The sequence below is a fragment of the Rissa tridactyla genome, chromosome 1, assembly GCF_028500815.1.
Source record: "Rissa tridactyla isolate bRisTri1 chromosome 1, bRisTri1.patW.cur.20221130, whole genome shotgun sequence".
NCBI lineage: Eukaryota > Metazoa > Chordata > Aves > Charadriiformes > Laridae > Rissa > Rissa tridactyla.
Window position 1 is genome coordinate 193,446,154 of NC_071466.1, and position 9,225 is coordinate 193,455,378.

The 9,225-nt window shown below is 40.6% G+C and overlaps 1 protein-coding gene across 1 annotated transcript in view; it reads left to right on the forward strand.

The window, feature by feature from the left end:
- Window positions 1–9,225, forward strand: part of KCND2 (potassium voltage-gated channel subfamily D member 2) — a 279,161-nt gene that overhangs the window by 170,264 nt on the left and 99,672 nt on the right. The window lies entirely within an intron of this gene.

Sequence of the window (9,225 nt, forward strand, 5' to 3'; positions counted from 1 at the left end):
GTATGTTGAACAAGAGCCCTAGGCAAGAATCCTTGGAACTGTATTTTTCTGGGAAACTTTGGAGCATTCTGTAGTAGTCTTGATACTAAATTCTGCGACTCCGCCTTTTATTTAAACGCAGTGCAGAAAGTAAGTGCAACTGAAATAACTGTCAGATTAACTTCTAAAAATCTAAATTTTACTGCGGGTTCGTGGCATACATGCAAATGTCCCACCATGGATGTAAAGAAAATGCTGTTTAGGATGCCAAAGCAACCCACTATTCCAGCTTAAAAGTCTGACACAAAACAATTACACCTTAACATCCTTTCTAGCAGGATTAGATAACACTCAAAAACTGTAAATTGCCCATAAATTATATGACTGCTTATAAGTACACTGTAGTGTTTGAAACAGTGATTCCATCTAGTGACAGGTCAGATTGCATACAAATGCAGGTTTCAAAATATAATATTTTTAAAAATTCAATGACCATCTAGGAACTGTGAAGAAAAATGTAACTGCTGTGGTTTTGTAGCCTGATCGCAACAATTGAGCCTCCAGGCAGGTGTATGCCACCGCATGGGGTGGCTGCCAACATAGGTATGAACAAGTAAAAAAAAGGACTTGGTGTCTGTGACTTTGCAGTTATTTCACTTTGAGGTCCTTAAGGCAAAAACAGGCTGTGAAAAAGTACATAAAACGTCTCATCTTTTCTTTCAGAATTGCACTTTGGAAATTGATCCCAGAAAAAAAAATAATTAACAAGTACTTTTATCTTTAGAAGATACTCCTTTTTTTGTCAGTTGACCTAAAATATCAGTGCTCTTTTTTTTTTTTAACATTGCTAAGACAATATGCCTCTTTATTCCTCTCTCATGACTGAAGCATTTATGAAGATTTATGGGATAGCTACTGCCCCAAGCTGGTGGATTTGCTGTCCAGCTCAAGAGGATACACACATATTTTTTACAGCCTAAGGTTCTAGGTTCATTGCTTGCAAGAAATTTCACAAGGCATCCTGAGAAGCATAGATACCATTATAATATATGTACAGGTAACAACTGGTTATTGGTCATACCTTAAACAGGATGGCCTGTGGCATTCATTTTCAGTCATTTCCTGGGATGAGGTACCACGTGTGGTACTCTTTCCTACAGTTATACACAATAATCAAATGCCACTGGATTACTTTATATTCAGCAGTCCATGTTTTGCTTGTGTTTCCTCTTTCGTTTTGCTTCATGTTTGTTTGTTTTAACTTTTGTTACATTAGATGAAAGATGGATAACTCCAGTACATCTGTACTTCACTAGGGGTCTTCTGTCTTTCAGTTAGTCCTGGTTATGACATTATGAGACATAACACAGTAAGTTCTTCTGTTATATCAGACTGGTTTCCTTTTGGTATTAAGTCTACCTGTCTTCATAGCAAAATAGCAGAGCAGAATAGGTGAAGTGCAGTTATGTATTTAATTCAGTTCTCCTTATAGTATTCTTTTAAACTCTAGGGTGGGCTTTCAGCAAAATATTTAGGAGACAAAGTTGTTCTTTAACCTCCTGAGATTCGTTCAGATTAAAATCAATTCAAGAAAACACAGTCCAGTAATAAAATGCTTAAAGCACAATTTTCCCTAAATGTCCTTAAGAGCTAGCGCAATAAGTGCAAATAGAGATCTTGCTGTTTCTGAGAAGGATGATCTGAAGTCTAAAACCTTTAGGAATTCATAAAACTACATTTCTTGTGACCAAGGTGGTGATGTCATACGTGTTCCTGCAAATATGCAGGGAGCCCCACCTGGAACTTCTGCCGGTCTCTCTGTTGGTAAGGGTGCCATTTCTGGCACATGTCTGGTGAACACATTTCGCATAACACCCCAGTAGCTAAAGTACATTTCCAATCATCTGGCATATTTGGGATCTAGATCTTCATCCTGAGGGACGCCAGGCACACAGCTGCGCTGTTACAGAAAAATGCCCTGCTGCTGTCTTCTGTGGTGGTGCTCTCTTCCAGCCAAGAGGACTTGGAGCTCAGTATTTTCTATTTCCTAACTTCCAAGCTACTGTGGGGGAGAGGTGGTGTTGTCAGTTGAACGGTCTTCTGACTTTGAGTCCTAGTTAAGCTGTGCTGAAGTAAGAAAGTTTAATCTTAATGCAGATGCCCCATTGTTGGTTGTCATGAACAACAGGAAAGACTCTTCAAAATTATCTGGGTGTGAACTTTTGGGCAAACGAGTTTTTGGTACTCCAGTTCTTCAGCTGATCCCTGTCCCTTATGGAAAGCATACTAGCAAAGCAAGTGCCTATAGCACATTTGCCCATGATAACTGATACACTTAGCGGTATCCAGCTGCTGCCATCGAGAGACAGTCAAGGTATGTGAGGAAACATTTGCCACTCCTTCACCAAGTATTAAAGAAGCATGCATGTCCCACACACAACCAGGATCTTCAGGGCTACCTGATCTGGTGCTGCTTGACCTGCCTCCCCTCACCAGTCGTGCAGCACCAGTGCAGGAATGCAGGTCGGTGAGTAAGGACTGTTGCAGAAAAAGGATAGAGATGGAGCAGGAGTGGAACAGGGCTTTTTTGAAAGCAGTACATAGGTGTGTGAGGATGGAGAAAGGAGCCCCAAAAGGTGGTACTCTACTACAGGGATGTGAGGGAAGAAGAAAAGATGGTTTCTAAAGGGAATAACTGAGAGAAGAAACAAAGAAAGAAAAAGATCACCATTCAAACACACAGCTACCTTTGGACTCTTCAAAATTTTCCAGATCCTTCCCAGCCCTTGATCTCATCCAATGGTATAAACTCCTCATTTCTGTCCCCTACCTGATTCATACACCCCTAATGTCTCCAAAATTTGTCAAAAGACTCCTCCAGTAACTGTATATTCCTTCCATGCTCTCTCCCTCCCCAGGCCAGGCCCCTCGCACCATTTCCCACTGTTGGAAAACCACGCCACACCTCCAGATCACCCCTGAAACCTCTCCTCCCCTCCTTGCTCAGTAAGCAACCCTTGCAAAGCTGCCCAAAGCTACTCACAAGGATAGGGACAACTGCTCTTTTGGGTAGCAACAATCAGTTTTGCCTGTGTTCATGGGCAACACTGAGCTGCCCCAGCTCTCCCATATGTCCCAGTTAATCACCCCATCCTGCCTTCTCCTCGGGGAGGGCTGTCCCATGAGGAGTCCCCCTGCACGGCTGCCTGCTGGCAGCTCTCGGGCCCACAGCACCCTGCCCTGGCATCAGGGAGGTGCAACAACCCAATTTCCTACAGCCACATGGTGCTGCGTGCCAGAGAAATTGCTTGTCAGGCAGCATCTGGCCCACATGCGCGTTCGTTGTCGAACAAACAGCAATCACACAGCAGTAGTTCACTGTTAGGTTGACATTTTATATTTCATGTTCATTTAACCTTCATATAAAAGACAGAATCACACAAAATACTTTCAGGATATTTAATTTTTCAAGAGATTTTTGCCTTTTAAATGTACTTTGTTTAGTGATCAGGGGCACTTTACAGTGACTACATGAGTATCTGTGCTACTCTCCTCTTTGACCCGCTCTTCTACTCTCAGGTGAAAGGTTAAGATCTTTTTCTGATTGATGGTATACATAATGAGAATTTTAAAGCACTACTTAGAAATGTCATAGTAAAATCTAGGCATACTCCCCCTTGGCTTGGAGCTCAAATGAAGCAATAATAGATGTCTTTGTTAAATCCTGAGATTTCTATCTTTACATTCAGATTATATTTTCAATGCCAACTATAGTGTGTAAGTAATAGAAAATCAGTCTTCTTCAGAAAATAGGAACTTCAGTTGGTAAATGGGGAGCGGGCAGCTAAAGCTTAGGAGTCAAACCAGCACTTCTATGTTGGGAAACGGAACTTGAGATCTGAGAAGGGCTGGGGGTTACCTGAAGAAGGAATGTCTTTTATTTCCCTTGTGACAAGCTGCCCAAAGTGGGAGAAACCCCTGTATTTACATAGGCCAGATGGAGGCTTTAGTCTACAGTTTCCTCCCTGTCTCCCTTTAATCAACATGGATCCCTTTTTCCCTTCTGGTTCTATTCCTGAATGGATACATACTGCTGTTCAATGCAAATGTAATAAGTGAGTCTTCTCCACTCCTTATTCAGGGGATTTCTCCTAGTTTGCACTCCTGCTGTGTTTTTCACTTAGCACTTTTCGCTGGTGTAATCCTCCTGCCTTAAATGGCTTTCCTGTGAGATCACACTGCTCTCAGAACCGTTACAAAACATTATAAATCGCATACCGTAAAAAGTCTTCATTGTACTACATCTTCTCAAGCTCACAAGATTCAGATTGTTTTTAACGTTTTAGAGAAACCGTGTGCCATCTGCGGCAAGGGTGACAGACTGCTTTGTCTGAACCTGCTTCCCTCTTATTTATTCTCAGTTTTATGCAACACTTCACAGTGTTCCATATACTGGGAAAACAATCATCCTATACAATGAAATACTCAGAAGGTAGGAAATGCCAAGATTAACTTTACCGTGGAAATTTTAATCTCTGCCCTTTTGCCCTGCAAGTGCCTATTTATGAAGTTTATTAAAAATCTTTCTTAGCACACAGATTAACGTTAGGTCGCTCAGTGAGTCCTCAAGCCCTCTCATTGTGAACGAGTCGCTAAACTTAATCCTCTGAAAACCAAGTAGTACAAAAGTCAACAGCCATGTCATGAATCTATAACATTGCCTCTTTACACAATGCTTGATGTGGATTCAAGCCTTTACCCTCATTGATGCTCAAGACCTCAGACTGCGGGGTAAGTCTAGTACTTTGCTAACGTAGATTTGGGTTCAGATCAAATATAACACAGGGAGCTATCTACAGTTTGCCTGTAGTTAAACCTAGCCATATAACACACAAACCTATCTACAGTCTGCCTGTAGTAAAACCTACTCACGCAAAGCTTATCACCCTCGGGAAACCGTTACCTCTTCTTTACTCTTGCCCTGATGATTTTTCCCAAGAAATATACAGAAGGAAGGTGAAGGACATCACCGCTGAGTATGCCACATGCATCTTGATGCTTTCTGTGGCCAGGAGATATCATATCTGCTTATTTCAGAACCAAACATAAAATAAATATCAAATGTCAATCAACACCAAAACTGCTTATTTCAGTGCTGTCTGGCAAGCGTTTAACAGAAAGTGGTTTGAGCCGAGCCATAGCAGGAATGAAACTCCTATATGAAAACCAAAGGGTACAAAACACAAAGATTTTAACATGAACGCAGGATGGCTGAAACACCAAAAAAATTAATGTCTTGGTATTCAGTTATTAAAGAAATAAAAAATATTGTTTTAGCCTGATCATATAGACATTCAAATGCTGTAAATTCCCTTTTCCTGTTTAGGGATTGAGCTGAGGCAGACACACAGATCACAACTGTGAGCTGTTGACACTGGTGTGTGCTCGTGGCTTTGCATGGGTTTGGCAGACTCCTGGTGTTCTGAGTTTATCAATTCTTGCAGACTCAACAGACTCCAGAGGTTATCAGTCCTTGGGAAACCTTCCCACACTACCTCCTCAGTGCGCATTTTTCCTCTCTCCAGCCTGCTGTGTTCCTGTAGCTATTTTTCTATCCAGATCTATAGATACTTGTAGCACTCATTCACCCGCAAAAAAAAAATCACAGAAAAAGAGTCGTTTCTGATGTAAAATTGTAATAGAAAATTTTCACGCTTTAAACCGTCTTTCTTTTTCTCAAATACATATATAGAAACAGATGTATATGAATGTATACAAACACAGAAAGAGAACAAAAGCGTGTGTGTGGGCAGTGTGTTGTTATGTACAGTATGTTTTATTTAAGCTTGAATACTCATTTAAAAGTGGCTAACGTATTTTGTATGGCTTTAAAAGTATCTGGTTTAGTATTCTATCCACTCCTCAGCCTCATACCAACGAATAATCAACAAGGGATTAAATTAAAATCCAAACAATATCTCCTACATGTGCTGGAGGAAGTCAAATGCCTCATTCTGCAAGATGTGGATGTGCCCTGTGTATGAACTCGGCACATTCAAAGCCTATTGATTTTTTTCCCATGGTGGGCTCTATCCAACTCCTACTAATGTCAGTGGGCACCTTTTCACTGACTTCAGTGGGGTTTTGGAGCAGATTTTTAATCTCTTTGATTTTAGTGTGAACTTGCAGAAATCATGAACTATAATCCTTTATGTTTGACCAGCTCTTTGATATGAAGTGTTTTGTACCCATGCAGTTAATTTATTATTTACAGAATGATTTAAATTCGGAGCTACAATAAATGTTATTTTCTGATACATAAACACAGTTTGACTGCTCAATGGTACGAAAATGTATTCAGGAAAGTGAAAATCTAGTCTAGGCTTTACAACAAAGGGCTTTCTGAAAAAAAGAAAAAAGAAAAGGACATTTCTTAACAAGGAAAAATACTTTCAAAAAAACAGACATGTTTATACTTATATTATGAGTCCATTTAGACACCTGGAAACAATATTAGAATTTTTAAGTTGTACATTTAAAAAATAGAAAAAAAGTTGTGCTCACTCAATTTTAAGACTGTGAAAACACTGAACACATATATCCATTTATATCTTTCCACACATATTTAGGTAAAGATTTAACATTTTTTTACAAGGTAAAACTATTTAGGATGCAGAAAATCTGAAAAAAAGTTTCATCTTAATGGAAAATATCAAAAGATAGATTTAATCACCTGTTCAGTTACATGCAAGGCTCCAATACTCTCTCCAATTGATATCCCTGACATGTAGGGCAATAGAAGTTAAACAATTGCATTTTAATGATTTATTCTCAAGTTCTTATTCAGAGCTTCAGCCATGTGTCTGCCATTAATGTTAATAGGGGTTACACAGCTAAAGCCAATTTAATCAAGTTAAGAACATATACCAGAGTTAAAAACCTGTTGCATGACAGAATATGCATTTTTGTTTAACGAATGAGATTATGGGTTGCAGTAGAAATTCACTGTCTTAATGTGAGCAAAAAGAAAAAGGAGGAAGACTACTCAACAGATGCTGGGAAGATTGTTATTGCAAGGAATGAATTTCCACCTCTAACAGCACCTTCTCTCCACCTCATCCACAAAAGTGCACTTGATGGGAAACAGGGCTCTGAAGCTGATGAGTCAGACAAAGCTAACACAAATAACTTTTCTGAGTCTGATGTGCCCAAGGGAAAAACACACATGCTCTTCCACCTGATTAAGGTAGTGAGCGAAATAGTAATTCTTGCAACAAAACCAGTTTAAGCTTTCAGGCTTTGTTTTGTTCTGATTTGATTTTTTTACTGTACAAGAGTGCCTTGCTGGGGATGCTTAATATGCAGAAAGAGTCAAATCAGCTTCGGGAATCAGTATGAGATCCTGTCTCCTCCCTTCCCGAGCTGCCTTAGGTTGAAGGGAGACCGGGTTTCCATTACAGCCCAACAGCTCAGTGTGAAACCAGACTGCAGCAGCTGTGACTGAAAGGCAACTGGCCGAGACCAGACAAGTCTGGGTGCATTGGCAGGGATGGCTGGATGCTGAGAAGATCCCCATCTGATCTTCCTCAGCACCTTCACAGAGCTGATGGGGAACAGGGCTAAGGGGTGTGAGGTGAGATGTGATGTTTGGAAAACTGGTTGTTGACTTTCCTGCCCAAATACCTCTCTCCCTTACCCCCAAGATAGAACAAGGACAGATAGAAGAGGGGAAAAAGCGGAGCTGAAATCCCCGACTGTGAAGAAACCAGACATTGTCTTTTCTGGGACTTTCGGAGAGCAGCCATAAGGTCTGCTTTCCCAGCCATGGTTCCCAGCCATAATGCTGTCTATGGTTGCTGTGAAGTTCACCTCATGCAAAGATGGGCTCTACTCTAGGGTTGAGTACTAGAGGGATCGGCCTTTATGTCTGTATGCTTGGGAGTTAGCTGCTGCCTGGAGTTAGGGCTTTCCACCCTGCCAGCAGGTGGACTGCTCTAAACTATGACTATGCATTTCATGTGTCATTGTATGTAGGGAATGTGCAAAGATACTAAATTCAAGCAAAAGATGGTGTGATTTCAAGCTTTGTGGTCCTTAAAGGTTTCCCTTGACACAGCAATTAATTCCCATTTAGGAAAATATCAGAAAGGGCCTGTGATACAGGTATCTGAGATTCCACATGCCAGTTTAGGTGATGGAAAGATGCATCTTGTGTATGGGGACAAACTTTTTAGCGGGCCTGTTGTGATAGGAAAAGGGGTAATGGTTTTAAACTAAAAAAGGGAAGATTTAGACTACATAGAAGGAAGAAATGTTTTGCAATGGGGATGGTGAAACACTGGAACAGGTTTCCCAGAGAGGCTGTAGATGCGCCATCCCTGGAAACATTGAAGGTCAGGTTGGACGGGGCTCTGGACAGCCTGGTCTAGGTGAAGATGTCCCTGTTTATTGCAGGGAAGTTGGACTAGATTACCTTTGATGGTCCTTTCCAACCCAAACTATGCTATGATCCTATGATTCTATGAATTCCTAGAGATGGTGCTAGTTCTGTGTGGCGCAGGAAGGGACAGGCAGAGGAATGGGGAACATGTGGCTGTTCATCACCCAGGAAAGACCAGCTGGCAGCGCAGAAAGAGAACTGTTGGCACATCCTCAGGTGGTGGAGCTGGCACTGCAGAAGTTATTGATAGATCCCCGTTGCAAACTACTGAAACTACTTTTGGGGAAAGATGGTACCAAAATATGGTCTTGTTTTTCCCTGCATTACCTTTTGGAACCAAGTTACATTTGTAACAAGTACTTCCCATCATAGGGGAAAAAAATATTGGCTATACCAAACAATCAGTCCTGGATCCTTCTGGCCAAATTTTAAGGAGTTTATTTTAAGTTCCAGCTTACAATAACAACCTCCAAATATGTCTGTGTATGGATGTGATTTCTAAAATGTTAATTCTGCAAACTCTAAAATATTCCAAAGAAGAAGGAATATAAGATGTGTGATAGCATGTTTCGGAGCCACTAATCTAACTCATCCAATTTAATCAATCCAATAATCTAACCATAACATTAAACAATTAACACTGTAGTGCCAGTGCCCCTTTTACTTAAAGAAAAAGGAAAGTGGAATGTAATGTTCCATTAACCTATCTTGAATATAATGAACTATGAAATTAACTGAAAAATGAGTGAATTGTCTTGTAAAGTCAGCAAGAGCTTCTTAGAGCGTCAATCATCCTTTAATTCATA